Here is a 22099-nt window from a genome sequence, read left to right on the forward strand (position 1 = left end):
ATTTTTATTCCCACCAATTATGTGTAAGAGTTTCTTTTTTCTCCACATCTTCTCAGCATTTGGGGGAGGGGTGTTGGGGGTTTTTGTTTTTGTTTTTATAATATTCGGTCTAAGTGGGGTGAGGTGGCATTTCATTGTAGTTTTGATTTACATTTCCCTGATGACTAATAATATTGAGCATTTTTTCTTATATTTGTTGGCCATTTATATTTTTATTCAAGTTTCTTGCGTTCTTTATATAATGTGAATTAGTACCCATCTGTCAGATGCAGAGTTGGCAAGAATTTTTTCCCATACCAGAGGAGGTTGCCTCCTCCTCTGTTATTTGCTTTGTTGTGCAGAAGGTTTTTAATTTGATGTGATCCCATTTGTCAATTTTTGCTTTTGTTTCCTGAGCTTTTGGGTTCCTGTCCAGAAAATTGTTGCTATACCAATATCTTCTTGAAGTGTTTCCCTTATGTTTTCTTCTAGTAATTTCAGTTTCTGGTCTTTGATGCATTTTGTGTTGATTTTTGTACAGGGTGAGAGCTAGAGGTTAAATTTCTTTTTTTTTTAAGAGAGAGAGAATTTTTTAATATTTGTTTCTTAGTTTTTGGCGGACACAACATCTTTGTTTGTATGTGGTGGTGAGGATTGAACCCGGGCCGCACGCATGCCAGGCGAGCGTGCTACTGCTTGAGCCACATCCCCAGCCCCCTAGAGGTTAAATTTCTATCTTCTGCATATGGATAACCCAATTTCCCCACACCTTTTGTTGAATCCCCTTTCTCCCGTGTGTTTTGACATCTTTGTCAAGAATCTGTTGGCTGTAGGTGTGTGGGTTTATTTCCTACTTCTCCATTCTGTTCCATTTGTCTGTCTGTTTTTATTGCTAGTACTATGCTGGTTTTTGTTACTGTGGCTTCTGTAGTATGTCTCAAAATCAGGTATTGTGATGCCTCTAGTTTTGCTCTTTTTGCTTAAAATTGATTTGGATATTCAGGGTCTTTTTTGCTTCCATGTGGACTTTAGGATCTTTTTTCTAGTTCTGTGAAGAAAATCATTAGCATTTTGTTTGGGATTACATTGAATATAGATCACTTTGTGTAATAGGGACAACACTTTGTGTAGTATTTTCACAGTATTAATTCATGTAATCAATCAACATGGGAGGTCTTTTCATCTTTTAGTGTCTTCAGTTTCTTTCATTGGTGGTTTTGTAATTTTCATTGTAGAGAACTTTTACTTCCTTAGTTTAGTTTATTTTTAGGTACTTTATTTTTTGTGTTGTTGTGAATAGAATTACTTTTTTGATTAATTTCTCAGCAACTTCCTTGTTGGTGTATGAAAAGCTACTGATTTATGTTACATTGATTTTGTGTCCTGCAACTTTACTGAATTTGTTTATAAGTTCTAACAGATTTTTGATGAAGTAAGTGGGGGTTTTTTGTGTATAAATTATGACAGCAGCTGGGCATGGTGGCACATGTCTGTAATCCCAGTAACTTGGAAGACTGAGGCAGAAGGATTGTAAATTCAAGGTCAGCTTCAGCAGCTTAGTAAGATTCTGTCTCAAAATAAAAAATAAAAAGGTCCAGGGACATAGCTCAAGGGTGAAACACTTCTTGGTTCTATCCCTGGTTCCTCCCACCCCCTCAAAAAAAAAAAAAATCATGGTAGCTTCAAACATGGACAATTTAGCTTCTTCCTTTCTAATTTGGATTTGCCTTTTATTTCTCTTGCCTAATTGCTCTTACTAAGACTAGCTGTACTATAATAAGAGCAATGAAAGTACACACACACATCTTGTTCCTGATGTTAGAGGAAATGCTTTCAGCTTTTCCCCATTCCGTGTGATATTGGGTTGGCTGTAGATTTGTCCTATATGTAGCCTTTAATATGTTGAGGTATGATCCTTTTGTACCTGTTGTTGAATTTTATCAGATGCCTTTTCTGCATATATTGAGTGAATCACATGAATTTTAGCCTTCATTCTGTTGATGTATGTGATATACTATGTTTATTGACTTGTATCCCTGTAATGAAACCAGCTTGATCATGGTGTTTGATCGTTTTTTTGTGTGCTGCTGAATTCAACTAAGCACCTAGCTTTTTTTGTTTGTTTATTTATTGTTATTGTTTTTTCTTCACTATTGACTATACCCTTGACATACAGAGATAAATAAAATAGCAAGTCTGTGCTTTCTGGAGGCTGTGGTCAATTAAGGGAAATGAGGTTTAATTGTTAGAACTGAGCATTTGCCCTGCCCCCCGCCCAAAATTATCACTTTTCATTTAGTAACTCCTGTCAGTTTGGCATTTTGTACATATATATTTATGTATATGTTTAATGCTTAGAATAGTTATTGTTAAACCTATTTATTTTGATTGTGATATAAAGTAGCTGAATTAATGTTTAATATTATTGGCATTAAACTATTATTAACTGTAGATGTGTTTAAACATATAAAATATCATGGAAAGAATAATGTATACATGGAAGTATATATACTTTTAGTCTTGTAAAATTGCTAGAGATAACATTTATTAAAAAAAAAACTTTTTTTTCTAAAGTACAACATGGTTTGTATCAGCCACTTAATTATTTTGCTTAACAAGAACAGGGGGGAAACCTTATTAAAACATCTCTCATATAATTTGAAATAATTTGGGCAATTAGAAATTGTAATTTTTAATAACTGAATTTAATTTAGTGATTTTTGTATTAAGAATGCCAAAACAATAAAATTCTTGGTAATAACCCAAGAATTTATAAAAGTCCAGTGTTAGTTTTCTTTAATAAAGTAAAAATCTGACAGAGAGGGAGGAGCATGCATAAAGCCATAAGTTCCTCAGGATTTGTGGGTTCCACATTACTTGGAATAAAGAGAGTTAACACTATTCTGCCAGCCAGAAAGTACCTCCTACTTAAGAGGCAGGGCTCCATCACCGTTATTAAATGAAGACTCTGCTCTTGGACAAACAGCCCTCCATGATTCTCACAGGGTATTTATAACATGGGGGAAGTACCCAGAACAGAATGTTTGTTGAGAATTTTGCATGTTATAGTGCTATACATCATATGGTTCAATTTAGGTTCTCTGAAATATCAGAGTTACAATGAAATTATCAAAAGGGAAAAAGTCACAGGCAGTGTTACAAACAAGATGCGCCTATTTGTATATATGCTTGCTAATGCAATTCAGTCATGATTCTCACTTTGATTTTAAGAGTGTTAGACCAACATTCAGCTTTACTCCTCATAATTAAATCTCTTGCCCACATGCAGACACAGGGCAGCAAAGAATAGGAGCACATTTTATCTTTTAAAAAGATATTGCATGGCTTTGATGAAGCTCCGGAGCCTCAAAGAGTTATAGTATAAAAGCAAAACAATATGTCTCTGAAGGTACGGTCATCTCTTAAGCAAGAGAAGGGCCAGAAGAGGGTCCGGACACTGAATCCATCAGACCCACAGAGGACAGACTTGATTTGAGTGTGTGGGGGCTGTGGAATTTGAGACAACCAACCCAATTTTGGTTTAGTCTCCAGTTTTGCCACCAGAAGAGAGGAAGAAAAAGGCCAATTAACAAGCACTACTAAGTTTTACTTGAAACTTGGGAATGAGTGGGACAGAAAGGGGGTCTAATTTAGTTGACTCAAGAAACAGCATTTATACATGAAATTTAGAAAAGCACCTACCTTTCTAGCCCCAACTCCACTGAGTATTCCAGTAAGCCAGACATCTCATAAGGGCCGGTGGAAGCCTTTTGCTCTCAGTTTACTCTGCTGTCCCCCTCCCCATCCTTCCCAGTAGAGCAGAGCCAGGACTGAGGAAGCTCTACCCTTGTGCTCACCGTCTTCTCTCTTGTGCAGTGGAAAAGAGCATTGGGGAATCTCCCAGGCTTTCAGTAACCAGCGTAGCTCCTGTGGCCCAAAAGTCATCCAGAATCTGTCTTATACTTAATTAAGAGTTAATGGTGGTTTGGGAAAGGGTGACTATATGCCCCAGATCTTTTTATTGTCCCTATTACTGCTAGATTTAATCCAAAACAGATACAGATAGGCCACATTATTTGCTCAACCCTAAATCAGACACTGAACACAGCCTTAGTGGGACTTCACTGTCACCCCTTGAATGTACTAAAGATGCTTAAATTTCCCACAGAACCTTTCAGCCAGTTTTATCTTAATTATTTTGATATTTCAGCCATTTACCAAAATTATTATTTTGACTACTCAGGGAAATGAAGTGATTCTCCACAGACTGCCAATCATGTAGCAGAAGAGCTACAGCAGAACAAAAAGCTTCTAACTACTCAGCTGTACTGGTTAGGACATCATTAAGTCCCCACCCCACTCCCTGATCTCTTCAGCTTTGTTCTGTTCCCAAGGGCTCTTAATATTTAAAAAAAAAAAAAAATCTTATATCTGTTTTCCTCATTAAGACCAGAAAAGCTAAACACATAGCTCTGGGCAGAATCAGAACCATCCATAAAGAACCCTAAGCTAAGTAATCCTGGACTCTTCCTGGTCACTATCTCTGAGTATTAGGTTTTTCATCTGTTAAATTAATAATTGGGCTAGAAAATTTATCAAAGATACTTTCTAATTCCAAAGTTCTATTGTGCCTTGACTCTAGAAGCTAGCAAAGGGTTTATTCAGCTTGGTTTAGCAGGCTTAGTTTCCAAATTTCTTTTTCTATGGTATGAATAAACATTTCAGCACCAGTCAGTCAGGCTGAGCTCCTTATAGTGACATCTCACCATCTGAAAAGGAAAAATACAAGGAGTCTACAGATGGCCTGAAACTAAGAAATATGAGAGATATAGGTAACCTATCTGCTGTCTGGGTAAAAGCCATAGTGTGAAACACACAATTTCTATCTCTTCTGCATTAAGTTCATTAGATACCAACATTAGGATGTTAAGAAATATTGTTTACTGAATAATCATAACACATTCTGAAAGCATGCCATTTATTGACAAAACTGTTTTGGGGTCCTCTTAATGGTATATGCATCCATTCTACCACCTTCTCAGCCCTCATTGTATATACCCTGGGGTGCTTCAAACATGTTCTAAAACCTAAACATTAAACACCTATTGACTCTGAAGAGCTAAAGCATCTTATTTTTTTAAAGATTCCCTAGTGATCTGGACATGATGTTCTGTATACTGTTCTTATAAGCATTAGTTAAGAATCTCTCTAAACTGAAGATGATTTAGATTCAGGGTCCATCTCTGCACTTGGAAGTATTATGCAAGGATGATTGAGTTTGAATTTGAAGTAATATTTTAATTTACCCTTTGAATGAAGTTTAACAAGAATTGAGCTTGCTAGGACTGAGAGAATATGTGTGAGTGGTAATCTGGGTGGACTACATTATACCAGATTTCTGAGAGGGGGGAATGTTGTTTTGTTTCAAAGTAAAATAGTATGGTATAATGAAAATAATACAGGCCCCAGATGTAATCCTAAATCTACCTTTCATTAATCATGTCACTTTAAAAAGAAGAATATGCAGGCTGGGGATGTGGCTCAAGTGGTAGTGTGCTCACCTGGCATGCGTGGGACACTGGGTTCAATCCTCAGCACCACATTAATAAAAAAATGAAGTAAAGATATTGTGTCCACCTAAAATTAAGAAATAAATATTTGAAAAAAAAGAAGACTATGCAACCTTTTAACTTGTTATGCCTCAAATTAGATATACACATGAAAGTACTTTATAAAATCAATGTTGAGAAATACATAAATCTCATGCCTTTTTAAATGTTAAATATTGTGATTCAACCTTTGAGCAAAAAGCAAATAAAATGCTTTATTTTCTTCCTCTTTTCCTCCTTAAAAATGGCTTCTCAGCTCCTTTTATTGTGGTAGTTAAAACATTATTGTTAAATTGGAAACTTTAAGCCAAAGATAGTCTTAGTTATCTTGGTATCCTTTGTAATACCAAACACACAGTGGTTTACACAGAGTAAAATGAAGTATTTGTAAAGGAATTTGGAACCTGCTACAGTGAAAGTTGTTATAGTTTAGATATGAGGTGTCCCCCAGAAGCTCATGTTTGAGATAATACTAGAACATTCAGAGGTGAAAGGATTGGATTATGAGAGATTTAATCTAATCAGTGCATTAATCCACTGATTGGGATTAATTGGTAGTAACTATAGGCAGATAGGGTGTACCTGGAGGAGGTGGTCCCTGGGGGCATGCCTTTGGGGTATATACTTGTCTCTGGTGAGGATGTCTCTCTCTGCTTTCCTCCATCACACCCTTCCACCTTGATGTTCAGCCTTATCTTCACCCCAGAGCAGTGGAGTGGTCCGTTTATAGACTGAGACCATGAGCACCAAATAAACTGTTCCTCCTTAACACTGTTTCTGTCAGGTCTTTTGATCACAGCACTAAAAAAGCTGACTAAAACAAAAGTCTTATGCTTTTATTTAAGTTTCGAGAAGCAGAAAGGAATCAGGGAAGGTAATGAGAATAAAATATAGAGGGGAGGGCTGTTGGCTGGGGCCTGCTGTACACTGCTACAGCTAGGGGCTCGACTGTGGCCACCCCGCTTGTTGCTTTACTGGGTGCCACTCCCCCGGCTGGCCCGACGCGACGCGCCAGTAGCGCGACACAGATTCCTCCTGGACTCTTGGGCGCTGCTCTGAGCAGCGTCACCCTTTACACCAGAAAGCTGGCGGGCGCTATGGGGAAAAAACAAAATAAGAAGAAAGTAGAGGAGGTACTAGAAGAAGAAGAAGAGGAATATGTGGTGGAAAAAGTTCTCGATCGTCGGGTTGTAAAGGGCAAAGTGGAGTACCTCCTAAAGTGGAAAGGTTTCTCCGATGAGGACAATACATGGGAGCCAGAAGAGAACCTGGATTGTCCCGACCTCATTGCTGAGTTTCTACAGTCACAGAAGACAGCACATGAGACAGATAAATCAGAGGGCGGCAAGCGTAAAGCTGATTCGGATTCTGAAGATAAGGGAGAAGAGAGCAAACCAAAGAAGAAAAAAGAAGAGTCTGAAAAGCCACAGGGCTTTTCCCGGGGTTTGGAGCCGGAGCAGATTATTGGAGCTACAGACTCCAGTGGAGAGCTCATGTTCCTGATGAAATGGAAAAACTCTGATGAGGCTGACCTGGTCCCTGCCAAGGAAGCCAATGTCAAGTACCCACAGGTTGTCATATCCTTCTATGAGGAAAGGCTGACGTGGCATTCCTACCCCTCGGAGGATGATGATAAAAAAGATGACAAGAATTAACTCTTCTGAGTACCAGCCCCTGTCGCCTGTGACTGTGGGTTTAAGTGGGGAGGGAAGGAGTTCTACTTGTCTTGACACCATAAAGGTGGCTTGAGAAGATGTCCTTTGAAGAAATAGTCTAGTTTCTGTGCCCTGCAGCAGCCCAAGTGCTTTAAAGCTGTTCCAAGCTGTATAGTTTGCACACCCATCCCAGTGGAGGGGAAAGGGGTAAGTGTTTCAAGGCAACCCATTCTGCACTTTATTGAGAAAAGCAAAGGGCCTTCTATGAAGGACAAAATTTGCAGAATTGGGTGTGTGGGAAGGCAAAAAATACTGTTGATCTTCAAAGAGCATCTCCACAACCCACAGCCTTTCTTCCCAATAGTGTTAATTCTGCATTTTTACAGCATAGCATGTGTGTAGTTACTGGTGTATTATTTGGGGTGGGAGGGATTAGGCAGGGAAGAAGGGAGATGCATAGATCATTTTCTTTAAAATTTGGGGCCTGACTGGGTGAAACAATGGAAAGAACGAGTAACTAATGATTTGGTTCTATGTCCAGAATATTTTACCTTATTCAAAAAAAAAAAAGCCATTGGCACCATAAATGAGGACTGTGAGAGACTGTTTAAAAGCTGTGAAAGCCTGAAACCTATAAGCCAAGGTGTTCCCTGCCTGAGTTAATGTTGTTCCCCACAAAGGACTAAGCCAGTTCCTAAGTTACCAAAGCTGCCATTCTGGAGATAGAAACTGACTGAGGTGGGAAGGTCTTTTATTGGAGAGTATACACAGGCAGATTATTCTGTCTTAGAGGTGCTAATTCTTGCAATCAGACAAAAAGACCCTTTCTTTTCCAATTATGAACTTATAAATAAAATCAGCTTGTCCATCTAAGCCACTGGCTAAAGTACTAGGGGAGGGGCCAAAGGGGTACAGGAAATGGAAGAGTAGGGAAAGAGGAGGGCCCACACTCGGTTGGTAACTGTTGGAGCCTCTGCTTTTTAAACTTTGAACTCTGAAACCATAAGTGGCAGAGTTCAGTCACTGACAGCACAAGTTTCATTAGTCAATTCAAAGGTTGAGTGGTTTCAAAAGCCCTGGTCTCAGGAGATTAGCTTTCATATTGGGGCAGTGGTTCACTTTAAACACATTTTTTAATTTTTTTTTTTGAAGAAAAAAAAAATATTATGAATTAACTGATACCCAAAATGCTGTCTTGAATCATGAAATCAAAGTTCTTGATATCATCTAGACCTGCATCTAGAGCTACATTGTAAAATCTTTTTAGGCATGTATTAGGTTTCTGTGAGATTTTTCTTTAAATGTAAACTTCATACACACTGTCAGTTTTTGTCTTAATAAAACTATAGATTTATAAAAAAAAAAAAAAAGAGAGAATAAAATATAAGTCCAAATTTGGGGACTTACATGGTTTTTATCTAGAGTTAATGCTTTTTAGGCTAATGGCACAAATAACATATACACAATAGTATTTAACTTGGGACTATCAGATACATTTTGCATATTTATCTTCTTATGCTTAAGATAAATATTAATGCCTTCTTTTCAGCCCTCAAGGGGTTATCCACTGTGTTGCCCTGAATGGCCTTGAACAATCCTCTTGTCTCAACCAGTTACTTGTCTCAAGTAACTGGGATTATATGCACATGCCACTGTGTCCAGCTCTCTCGTTTTCTAATACTAGTTTGTGTTCCCTAAAATCTGCTAATCGATGACCCATTTTTAAGAAATAAAGAAATCTGATAGTTAAATGTTTTCTCTAGCTTATCCACACAGAGTTAACAACAACAACGAAAACGAAAACAGTCCTTTTATTTTAAATGCACACTTATGAATGCCCAGTGTAGCGAGTAGAGAGTCTCTGTCTGCCTATCCAATCATAATTTTTAGCTTAGTCAATAAACAAATGTCAAAAATTGGGAACTAGCTTGATACTCAATTAAAAAAACAACAAACCTATGAACTACAACTGGTCTTTGACAAATTAAGTATCGTCTTTACTGCTGACTTTGAGAGAAGCTCAGATGTTTGAGCTTTTCAATAAATTCACAGAAGAGCAACTAGTAATTGAGAATAGAGTTTTATTAAATCAGAAAGAAAACTGACATGGCACATGGCAGTTAGTACCCAGTTTTGGGGGGAGATCTGATTGTGTTATTGACTAATTTATAATTTTCAGTGTGGATGGGGGTCCAAACTGTTTCTGGTCAAAGTCTGAGTTTAACTATCTAGGAGTATGTAAAGTTGTGGAACTGGGAATCATTTGTAGGATTCAGCAGAAGAAAGTAAGTAGGATGCAAAGTTTCATGAGAATGTGACCTCTGGAAAACCCTTACACCAAGCAGTGTTTAAATTTGGTTAAATATTCACAACACAAATAGAAAAACATTCATAGTTGACACAAAGATGAGTTTTGTTCATCTTCCTGTAAAGTTGCTTACTCAGGAAAGGATACCAAATTTGGGACATTCCCATGGTTGCCTTACATAGACAACATACCTCCTTTGTACACCAAAAGGAAAAAGCAGTGATTCAGGGTGTAGGACTCTAGGAGATTGGTTTGCTGAAATTGTTCTTCACTAATTACACATGATTGTTTGTTCCTTCTTTATTTTAGAATAGGAATGACTCATTACAGAAATCTGAGTCATCTAAACTTTGATTCTCTCATTAGAGTTGGCTACTTGAACATCTTTGTTAAGTAAGCCCATAATTTTTTAGTTATTTGTGAAGAATTCAGTTAAATCATCTGCGAAGGTGAATTAATTTTAAAGACACCTATCCAGTATTAAGGAGAATCATTCCATTTTGCCTACTCTAGAAAGGTTCAGCCTAGTTATTTCTCAGGTAAGTTCAGCCAAGACTCAATTTCCCCCTACCCCAAACCTCATTTCATGAGCAGAGCTCATTTCAATCATATTCCTTTGGGAAGAATCTGGCGTTACTGCTAGGTCCATTTCCCACATGTAAAGTCATCCCTGAGCTTTAAATGTTATGTTGAAGGTTGTCATTTCTATTGTGACATGTAAAACTTCAGGGTCATCAAAGTGTTACTTTGGCATAAGCCTCGGTGGCTGGGGGCTGTTCAGGAGCTCCCCTGCCTCCTGTTGTGGAAAGATACCCTCTACCCCATTCCTGTAAGATTTTGGAGGAATCACTGAATGCTGTTCTCAAATCTTAGGAGGTGGACTTGGGAGTTAGTGTTTGCTTCAATCCAGAAGGCTTCTATCTGCAGCAGAAACAGCCCTGTGTAAGAATGGAGAGAGAGAGTGATGAACTTAGATTTCTTACCCTTGATAAACTGATGCAGGGGGACTGCATAACAGCATAACAACTGATAAAATTCTAGCAAGACTCCAAAGCCTGACAGCCCTGGTAAATCCTCTCTAAGCAAGATATTTGGAGAGGTTTTCAAGTTAATTGAATTTTTTTTTAAGATTAAGAGTCTTTTGTACCTCCTTATCATTATCTTGATCATAAAAGGGTAGTGTTTTTTATTTAGACATAATATTTATACCTCCTTATGGGGTACATTATAACAATTTCATATATATATATATATATATATATATATATATATATATATAAAAATATGTAATTATCAAATCAGAGTAACAGGCATTTCCATGTCTTCAAACATTAATTATTATTATTATTATTTTTTTTTTGCATTTGGGAATTTGTACTCTGAAGTTATTTTGAAATACAGATTGTTTTAACCATAGTTAGGCTGATATGCTAGAAAAGCCAGAACCAATTCCTCTTGTGTTTTGTTGGTCCTTATCTTTCCTCCCTCCCTCTGCCCTATCCTTCCCAGTCTTTAGTGACCACTATTCCATTCCATTATTCTATGCAATTGACCTACTACTTTCCATAAATGAGTGCGAAAATGTGGTATTTTGTCTATCTGTGCCTGGTTTACTTCACTTACAAAATGACCTCCAATTGTTCTAGAACCATTTTTTAAACACACTATCTTTTCTCCACTGTATGTTCTTGTGCCTTTGTCAAAAATCAGTTGGCTGTGTAAAGATAGGATTAATTTCTGGATTCTCTACATGTCTGTTTTTATGACAGCTCCTTACTGTTTTGGTTATTATAGCTTTGTGGTATGTTCTGAAGTCAGATATTATGATATCTCTTCCTTTGGATTTTTTTCCCCCTCAGGATCACTTTGGCTCTTCTGGGTCTTTTATGCATCCATATGAATGTTAGGATTGTTTTTCTGTTTCTGTGAAGAAAATTGTTAGCATTTTAATGAGAATTGCTTACTTTGGTTCATATAATCATGTTAATAATATTCTGCCAATCTGTGAACATGGGATATCTTGTGTGTGTGTGTGTGTGTGTGTGTGTGTGTGTGTGAGAGAAAGAGAATTTTTTCATCAGTTTTATCATTTTCATTGTAGAGTTTTTACTTCCTTGATTAAATTTATTCCAGAATATTTTTGTAGCTATTGTGGAGATTGCTTTCTTTTTCAGCAAGTTCATTATTGGGGTATAAAAATGATAGTTTTTTGTTTGTTAATGTATTCCTGCAACTTTACTGAATTGTTTATAAGTTACAACAAATTTTTAAGTGTATTTAGGTTTTTCTATGTCTAAAACCATATCATACTTTCCAATCTGGATGCCCTTCATTTCTTTCGCTTGCCTCCTTGCTCTTGCTAAGAATTTGAGTTCTATGTTAAATAAGAGTGTTCCGATTTAGAAGAAACACTTGGGACTCTTCTGTGTTCAGTATATTGGCTGTGGGGTTTTCAGTTTATCATTTATTGTGTTGAGGTATGTTTCTTCCATATTCAATTTTTCAAGAGTTTTTATTGTGAAGAGATATAGAATCTTTTCAAATGCTTTTTCTATGTATTAGGTGGACTTTATCCTTCATCCTGTGGATATGTTTTATTACATTTATTGGTTTACATGTGTTGGACCATCCTTGTGATGAATTCCACTTGATCATGGTATATGATATTTTTGATATGCTTTTGAATTCAGTTGACTAGTATTTGATTGAATTTTTATACCTATGTTCATCAGCGATATAGGCCTGATAAACTACATTTTTGTTATAGTTCTTGTAAGTCTTTGTCTGGTTTTACTATCAGAAAAGTTTGCTAGAGTTCCTTCCATTTTTTTTATTTGGAATAATTTAAGAATAATTAGAATTAGTGCTTCTTAGAATTTAGCAGTATGGGAAATTTTCACCTGTGCTTTAATTTCACCTGTGCTTTAATTTCATTACTCATTATTGGTCTATTTAGATTTTCTATTTATTTTTATTCAGTTTTGGCATATTGTATGTGTTTAGGAATTTATCCATTTCTTCTAGGTTCTTCAATTTTCTCATGTATATTTGTTCTAGTTTCTTATGATCTTTGTATTTATGTGGTATCAGTTATCTTTTTCATCTTTGATTCTATTTGAGTCTTTTTTTTTCTTGGTTAGTTTACCTAAGGTTTTTTTAATTTTGTTTATCCACTCAAGAAGCTGTTTCATTTGTATTTTTTTTTTTAGTTCTTATTTTTTTCTTGGATTGTGATCTTTATTATTTCTTTCTTATACTAATTTTGGATTTATTCTTACTTTTCTAAGTTCTTGACATACATTGTTAGGTTTATTTAAGATCTGTCATGTTGATGTATGAATTTGTTACAAAATATTATATTACTGTCAGCTTCATTCTCAGTTCTGCTTTTGTTGTGTCCCATAGATTTTCATGTTGTGTTGTCATTTTCATTTGTTTCTAGACACTTTTTTATTTCCCTTTTTAATTTATTCAAATACCCATTCATCATTTAGGAACATGTCATTCAATTTTTTCATATATTTATATACTTTACATTCTTATTTTATTCTGTTGTGGCCTGAGAAGAAACATGATGTGATTTCAGTATTTTAAAATTTCACATTGAGACTTGGTTTGGAGCCTTAACATGATCTGTTATGGTTTCAATGAGGTGTTCTCCAAAAGTTATGTGTAAGACAATGCAAGAAAGTTTAAAGGTGAATTGATTGTGTTGTGAAAACCTTAACCTAGTCAGTGTGTTATTACCCTGATAGGGATTAACTGGGTAGTAGCTGTAGGCAGGTAGGGTGTGGCTGGAGGAGGTTGATCCCTGAGAACCGGCCTTTGGGGTATATATTTTGTCCTGAACAGAGCTAGCACACACGTGCACTCTCCCCTCCAGTCCTTCTCTCCTTCCTGGTGCCGTGTCCCTAGCTGCTTTTCTCCACCTCATACTTCTGCCACACAATGTTCTGCTTCACCTCTGGCCCCGAAGAATGGAGTCAGCTGTCTGTGGACTACGATCTCTGAAACCACGGGCCTGAAAATAAACTTTTCCTCCTCTAATTGTTCTTGTCATGTCCTTTGGTCACAGCAGTGAAAAAGCTGACTAAAACATGGTCTATACTGGAAAATGATACATTTGCTGATAAGAAGACTGTGTATTCACTGTTCAGTGTAATGTCCATTTGCACTAAAATGTGGTTCAGATATTTCTTTGTTGATTTTCTGTTTGTATGATCTGTCTATATAGATGGGAAAAGTGGAGTGTTGAAGATTCTGGCTAACATTGTGTTTTTTAAAGTTTATCTCTCCCTATAAATCTAATATTTGCTTTATATAGATGGTCCTGTGTTAGGTACATACATAGTTATCATTCTTATGTCTTCTGGCTAAATTGACCCTTCATCAATATATAACAGCATTTTTTATCTCTTTTTATAATTTTTACTTTGTTGCTTTATTGGATATAACTTCTCACTTTTGTTTTCCATTTGTACAGCTTCTCTTTTACTAACCTTTCACTTTTAGTCTATGTGTATCTATACCAGTAAAATGGGTTTCTTGTAGGTAACATAGAGTTGGGTCTTGTTTTTATCCATTGAACCAGTCTATGCCTTTTGATTGGTTGATTTAGTCCATTTAAATTCAAGGTTGTTAGTGATAAGTTTTAACTTCCTTCTGTCATTTTGTAAATCATATTCTGCTTGTTTTGTATTTTGTTTCTACCTCTCACTATTTTTGTGATTTCACTTATTTTTCTTTTCTTTCAGTAATTTGAATATATCATCCCTTTTCTTTTCAGGTCTATAAAATTTCTTCTGAGAAATCTGCCCTAAGTCCAATGGGCATTCTCTTAAATGTGACTTGATGTTATTTCTCTTGTTGTTTTTAGGATTCTTTGTCTAATTATTTTGACTACAGCATTCCTTGGTGAAGGTCTATTTTGACTGAATTTAGTTGCAGCCCTTTGAGCTTCTTGCACCTGGAAGTCCATATCTCTTTCTTTTAAGATTTGGGAAATTTTGATCTCTTATTTCTTTTTTTTTTAAATTTTTATTGTTGGTTGTTCAAAACATTACATAGTTCTTTATATATCATATTTCACACTTTGATTCAAGTGGGTTATGAACTCCCATTTTTACCCCGTATACAGATTGCAGAATCACATCAGTTACACATCCACTGATTTACATATTGCCATACTAGTGTCTGTTGTATTCTGCTGCCTTTCCTATCCTCTACTATCCCCCCTCCCCTCCCCTCCCCTCCCCTCTTCTCTCTCTACCCCCTCTACTGTCATTCATTACTCCCCCTTGTATTATTTTCCCTTTCCCCTCACTTCCTCTTGTATGTACTTTTGTATAACCCTGAGGGTCTCCTTCCATTTACATGCAGTTTCCCTTCTCTCTCCCTTTCCCTCCCACCTCTCATCCCTGTTTGATGTTAATCTTCTTCTCATGCTCTTCGTCCCTACTCTGTTCTTAGTTACTCTCCTTATATCAAAGAAAACATTTGGCATTTGTTTTTTAGGGATTGGCTAGCTTCACTTAGCATAATCTGCTCTAATGCCATCCATTTCCCTGCAAATTCTATGATTTTGTCATTTTTTAATGCAGAGTAATACTCCATTGTGTATAAATGCCACATTTTTTTTTATCCATTCGTCTATTGAAGGGCATCTAGGTTGGTTCCACAGTCTTGCTATGTGAATTGTGCTGCTATGAACATCGATGTAGCAGTGTCCCTGTAGCATGCTCTTTTTAGGTCTTTAGGGAATAGACCGAGAAGGGGAATAGCTGGGTCAAATGGTGGTTCCATTCCCAGCTTTCCAAGAAATCTCCATCCTGCTTTCCAAATTGGCTGCACCAATTTGCAGTCCCACCAGCAATGTACAAGTGTACTCTTTTCCCCACATCCTCGCCAGCACTTGTTGTTGTTTGACTTCATAATGGCTGCCAATCTTACTGGAGTGAGATGGTATCTTAGAGTGGTTTTGATTTGCATTTCTCTGACTGCTAGAGATGGTGAGCATTTTTTCATGTACTTGTTGATTGATTGTATGTCCTCCTCTGAAACGTGTCTGTTCAGGTCCTTGGCCCATTTGTTGATTGGGTTATTTGTTATCTTATTGTCTAATTTTTTGAGTTCTTTGTATACTCTGGATATTAGGGCTCTATCTGAAGTGTGAGGAGTAAAGATTTGTTCCCAGGATGTAGGCTCCCTATTTACCTCTCTTATTGTTTCTTTTGGTGAGAAAAAACTTTTTAGTTTGAGTAAGTCCCATTTGTTGATTCTAGTTATTAACTCTTGTGCTATGGGTGTCCTATTGAGGAATTTGGAGCCCGACCCAACAGTATGTAAATCGTAGCCAACTTTTTCTTCTATCAGACGCCGTGTCTCTGATTTGATATCAAGCTCCTTGATCCATTTTGAGTTAACTTTTGTGCATGGCGAGAGAAAGGGATTCAGTTTCATTTTGTTGCATATGGATTTCCAGTTTTCCCAGCACCATTTGTTGAAGATGCTATCCTTCCTCCATTGCATGCTTTTAGCCCCTTTATCAAATATAAGATAGTTGTAGTTTTGTGGATTGGTTTCTGTGTCCTCTATTCTGTACCATTGGTCCACCCGCCTGTTTTGGTACCAGTACCATGGTGTTTTTGTTACTATTGCTCTGTAGTATAGTTTGAAGTCTGGTATCGCTATACCGCCTGATTCACACTTCCTGCTTAGCATTGTTTTTGCTATTCTGGGTCTTTTATTTTTCCATATGAATTTCATGATTGCTTTCTCTATTTCTACAAGAAATGCCGTTGGGATTTTGATTGGCATTGCATTAAACCTATAGAGAACTTTTGGTACTATCGCCATTTTGATGATGTTAGTTCTGCCTATCCATGAACAGGGTGTATTTTTCCATCTTCTAAGATCTTCTTCTATTTCTCTCTTTAGGGTTCTGTAGTTTTCATTATATAAGTCTTTCACCTCTTTTGTTAGGTTGATTCCCAAGTATTTTATTTTTTTTGAGGATATTGTGAATGGAGTGGTTGTCCTCATTTCCATTTCAGAGGATTTGTCGCTGATATACAGGAATGCCTTTGATTTATGCGTATTGATTTTATATCCTGCCACTTTGCTGAATTCATTTATTAACTCTAATAGTTTCTTTGTAGACCCTTTTGGGTCTGCTAGTTATAGAATCATGTCACCTGCAAATAGTGATAATTTAAGCTCTTCTTTTCCTATTTTGATGCCTTTAATTTCTTTTTTTTTTTTTTTTTTTTTTTTTTTTAATTTTTTATTGTTGGCTGTTCAAAACATTACATAGTTCTTGATATATCATATTTCACAATTTGATTCAAGTGGGTTATGAGCTCCCATTTTTACCCCATATACAGATTGCAGAATCACGTCAGTTACACATCCATTGATTTACATATTGCCATACTAGTGTCTGTTGTATTCTGCTGTCTTTCCTATCCTCTACTATCCCCCCTCCCCTCCCCTCCCCTCCCCTCCCCTCTTCTCTCTCTGCCCCCTTTACTGACATTCGTTTGTCCCCCTTGTATTATTTTTCCCCTTCCCCTCACTTCCTCTTGTATGTACTTTTGTATACCTCTGAGGGTCTCCTTCCATTTCCATGCATTTTCCCTTCTCTCTCCCTTTCCCTCCCACCTCTCATCCCTGTTTAATGTTAATCTTCTTCTCATGCTCTTCGACCCTACTCTGTTCTTAGCTACTCTCCTTATATCAAAGAAGACATTTGACATTTGTTTTTTAGGGATTGGCTAGCTTCACTTAGCATAATCTGCTCTAATGCCATCCATTTCCCTGTAAATTCTATGATTTTGTCATTTTTTAATGCAGAGTAATACTCCATTGTGTATAAATGCCACATTTTTTTTATCCATTCATCCATTGAAGGGCATCTAGGTTGGTTCCACAGTCTAGCTATTGTGAATTGTGCTGCTATGAACATCGATGTAGCAGTGTCCCTGTAGCATGCTCTTTTTAGGTCTTTAGGGAATAGACCGAGAAGGGGAATAGCTGGGTCAAATGGTGGCTCCATTCCCAGCTTTCCAAGAAATCTCCATACTGCTTTCCAAATTGGCTGCACCAATTTGCAGTCCCACCAGCAATGTACAAGTGTGCCCTTTTCCCCACATCCTCGCCAGCACTTGTTGTTGTTTGACTTCATAATGGCTGCCAATCTAACTGGAGTGAGATGGTATCTTAGGGTGGTTTTGATTTGCATTTCTCTGACTGCTAGAGATGGTGAGCATTTTTTCATGTACTTGTTGATTGACTGTATGTCCTCCTCTGAGAAGTGTCTGTTCAGGTCCTTGGCCCATTTGTTGATTGGGTTGTTTGTTCTCTTATTGTCTAATTTTTTGAGCTCTTTGTATACTCTGGATATTAGGGCTCTATCTGAAGTGTGAGGAGTAAAGATTTGTTCCCAGGATGTAGGCTCTCTATTTACCTCTCTTATTGTATCTTTTGCTGAGAAAAAACTTTTTAGTTTGAGTAAGTCCCATTTGTTGATTCTAGTTATTAACTTTTGTGCTATGGGTGTCCTATTGAGGAATTTGGAGCCCGACCCCACCGACTGTAGATCGTAGCCAACTTTTTCTTCTATCAGACGGCGCGTCTCTGATTTGATATCAAGCTCCTTGATCCATTTTGAATTAACTTTTGTGCATGGCGAGAGAAAGGGATTCAGTTTCATTTTGTTGCATATGGATTTCCAGTTTTCCCAGCACCATTTGTTGAAGATGCTATCCTTCCTCCAATGCATGCTTTTAGCCCCTTTATCAAATATAGATGTAGTTTTGTGGATTGGTTTCTGTGTCCTCTATTCTGTACCATTGGTCCACCCGCCTGTTTTGGTACCAGTACCATGCTGTTTTTGTTACTATTGCTCTGTAATATAGTTTGAAGTCTGGTATCGCTATACCGCCTGATTCACACTTCCTGCTTAGCATTGTTTTTGCTATTCTGGGTCTTTTATTTTTCCATATGAATTTCATGATTGCTTTCTCTATTTCTACAAGAAATGCCGTTGGGATTTTGATTGGCATTGCATTAAACCTATAGAGAACTTTTGGTAATATCGCCATTTTGATGATGTTAGTTCTGCCTATCCATGAACAGGGTATATTTTTCCATCTTCTAAGATCTTCTTCTATTTCTCTCTTTAGGGTTCTGTAGTTTTCATTGTATAAGTCTTTCACCTCTTTTGTTAGGTTGATTCCCAAGTATTTTAATTTTTTTGAAGATATTGTGAATGGAGTGGTTGTCCTCATTTCCATTTCAGAGGATTTGTCGCTGATATACAGGAATGCCTTTGATTTATGCGTGTTGATTTTATATCCTGCCACTTTGCTGAATTCATTTATTAGCTCTAATAGTTTCTTTGTAGACCCTTTTGGGTCTGCTAGGTATAGAATCATGTCATCTGCAAATAGTGATAATTTAAGTTCTTCTTTTCCTATTTTGATGCCTTTAATTTCTTTCGTCTGTCTAATTGCTCTGGCCAGTGTTTCGAGAACTATGTTGAACAGAAGTGGTGAGAGAGGGCATCCCTGTCTTGTTCCAGATTTTAGAGGGAATGCCTTCAATTTTTCTCCATTCAGAATGATGCTAGCCTGAGGCTTAGCATAGATTGCTTTTACAATATTGAGGTATGTTCCTGTTATCCCTAGTTTTTCTAGAGTTTTGAACATAAAGGGATGCTGTACTTTGTCGAATGCTTTTTCCGCATCTATCGAGATGATCATATGGTTCTTATTTTTAAGTCTATTGATGTGGTGAATAACATTTATTGATTTCCGTATATTGAACCAGCCTTGCATCCCAGGGATGAATCCTACTTGATCATGGTGCACAATTTTTTTGATATGTTTTTGTATCCGATTCGCCAGAATTTTATTGAGGATTTTTGCATCTAGGTTCATTAGAGATATTGGTCTGTAGTTTTCTTTCTTTGAAGTGTCTTTGTCTGGTTTAGGAATAAGGGTGATGTTGGCCTCGTAGAATGAATTTGGAAGTTCTCCCTCTTTTTCTATTTCCTGAAATAGCTTGAAAAGTATTGGTATTAGTTCCTCTTTAAAGGTTTTGTAAAACTCTGCTGTATACCCATCCGGTCCTGGGCTTTTCTTAGTTGGTAGTCTTTTGATGGTTTCTTCTATTTCCTCAATTGATATTGGACTGTTTAGGTTGTCTATATCCTCCTGACTCAATCTGGGCAGATCGTATGACTTAAGAAATTTATCGATGCCTTCACTATCTTCTATTTTATTGGAGTATAAGGCTTCAAAATAATTTCTGATTATCTTCTGTATTTCTGAAGTATCTGTTGTGATATTGCCTTTTTCATCCCGTATGCTAGTAATTTGAGTTCTCTCTCTTCTTCTCTTCGTTAGCATGGCTAAGGGTCTGTCGATTTTATTTATTTTTTCAAAGAACCAACCTTTAGTTTTGTCAATTTTTTCAATTGTTTCTTTTGTTTCGATTTCATTAATTTCAGCTCTGATTTTAATTATTTCTTGCCTTCTACTTCTTTTGCTGTTGTTTTGCTCTTCTTTTTCTAGGATTTTGAGATGAAGTATGAGATCATTTATTTGTTGGTTTTTTTCTTTTTTTAAGGAATGAACTCCAAGCAATGAATTTTCCTCTTAGAACTGCTTTCAATGTGTCCCATAGATTCCGATATGTTGTGTCTGTGTTTTCATTTATCTCTAAGAATTTTTTAATTTCCTCCTTGATGTCTTCTATAACCCATTGATCATTCAGTAACCTATTATTCATTCTCCAAGTGATGCATGATTTTTCCTTCCTTCTTTTATCGTTGATTTTCAGTTTCATTCCATTATGATCAGATAAGATGCATGGTATTATCTCTACTCCTTTATATTGTCTAAGAGTTGCCCTGTGACATAATATATGATCTATTTTTGAGAAGGATCCATGTGCTGCTGAGAAAAAAGTGTAACTGCTTGATGTTGGGTGGTATATTCTATATATGTCAATTAAGTCTAGGTTATTAATTGTGTTATTGAGTTCTATAGTTTCTTATTCAACTTTTGTTTGGAAGATCTGTCCAGTGGTGAGAGAGGTGTGTTGAAGTCTCCCATGATTATTGTATGGTGGTCTATTAGACTCTTGAACTTGAGAAGAGTTTGTTTGATGAACATAGCTGCACCGTTGTTTGGGGCATATATATTTATGATTGTTATGTCTTGTTGGTGTATGGTTCCCTTGAGCAGTATATAGTGTCCCTCTTTTTCCCTTTTGATTAACTTTGGCTTGAAATCTATTTTATTTGATATGAGTATGGACACTCCTGCTTGTTTCCGAAGTCCATATGAGTGATATGATTTTTCCCAACCTTTCACCTTCAGCCTATGTATGTATTTTCCTATCAAATGCGTCTCCTGTAGGCAGCATATTGTTGGGTCTTGTTTTGTGATCCATTCTGCTAGCCTGTGTCTCTTAATTGGTGAGTTTAAGCCATTAACATTTAGGGTTATTATTGAGATATGGGTTGTTCTTCCAGCCATATTTGTTTATTTATGTTACTAAACATGGTTTGTTTTCCTCTTTGATTATTTTCCCCCCTTTACTGTCCTACCTCCCACTATTGGTTTTCAATGTTATTTTCCATTTCCTCTTCCTGTAATGTTTTGCCGAGGATGTTTTGAAGAGATGGTTTTCTAGCTGCAAATTCTTTTAACTTTTGTTTATCGTGGAAGGTTTTAATTTCATCTTCCATCCTGAAGCTTAATTTCACTGGATACATAATTCTTGGTTGGAACCCATTTTCTTTCAGTGTTTGAAATATGTTATTCCAGGATCTTCTAGCTTTCAGAGTCTGTGTTGAAAGATCAGCTGTTATCCTGATTGGTTTACCCCTAAATGTAATCTGCTTCCTTTCTCTTGTAGCTTTTAAAATTCTCTCCTTATTCTGTATGTTGGTCATCTTCATTATAATGTGTCTAGGTGTGGATCTCTTATGATTTTGCACATTCGGCGTCCTGTAGGCTTCTAGGATTTGGGATTCTGTCTCATTCTTCAAGTCTGGGAAGTTTTCTCGTATTATTTCATTGAATAGATTGCTCATTCCTTTGGTTTGGACCTCTATACCTTCCTGTATCCCAATGACTCTTAAGTTTGGTCTCTTTATGTTATCCCATATTTCTTGGATGTTCTGCTCATGGTTTCTTAACAGTCTTGCTGAGCTGTCTATGTTATTTTCAAGTTGAAATACTTTGTCTTCATTGTCTGATGTTCTATCTTCTAAGTGTTCTACTCTGCTCGTAGTATTCTCAATTGAGTTTTTAAGTTGGTTTATTGCTTCCTGCATTTCTAGGATTTCTGTTTGTTTTTTATAACCTCTATCTCCCTGTATAGTTGATCTTTTGCTTCCTGGATTTGTTTGTAATTCATTGTCGAAGTGATCTTTCATTGTCTGATTTTGCTGTCTAATGTCTTCCTTGAGACTCCAGATCATCTGAAGCATGTATATCCTGAATTCTTTATCTGACATTCCATCTGCTGCAGCTATT

General features: G+C 36.7%; 1 protein-coding gene and 1 pseudogene across 1 annotated transcript in view; both read left to right on the forward strand.

The window, feature by feature from the left end:
- Nucleotides 1–22099, forward strand: part of Supt3h (SPT3 homolog, SAGA and STAGA complex component) — a 470425-nt gene that overhangs the window by 441838 nt on the left and 6488 nt on the right. The gene's annotated exons all lie outside the window — the stretch shown is intronic.
- LOC114104344 (chromobox protein homolog 1 pseudogene) lies at nucleotides 6490–7375 on the forward strand (annotated as a pseudogene).

Source organism: Marmota flaviventris, chromosome 6 (genome assembly GCF_047511675.1).
Source record: "Marmota flaviventris isolate mMarFla1 chromosome 6, mMarFla1.hap1, whole genome shotgun sequence".
Classification (NCBI taxonomy): domain Eukaryota; kingdom Metazoa; phylum Chordata; class Mammalia; order Rodentia; family Sciuridae; genus Marmota; species Marmota flaviventris.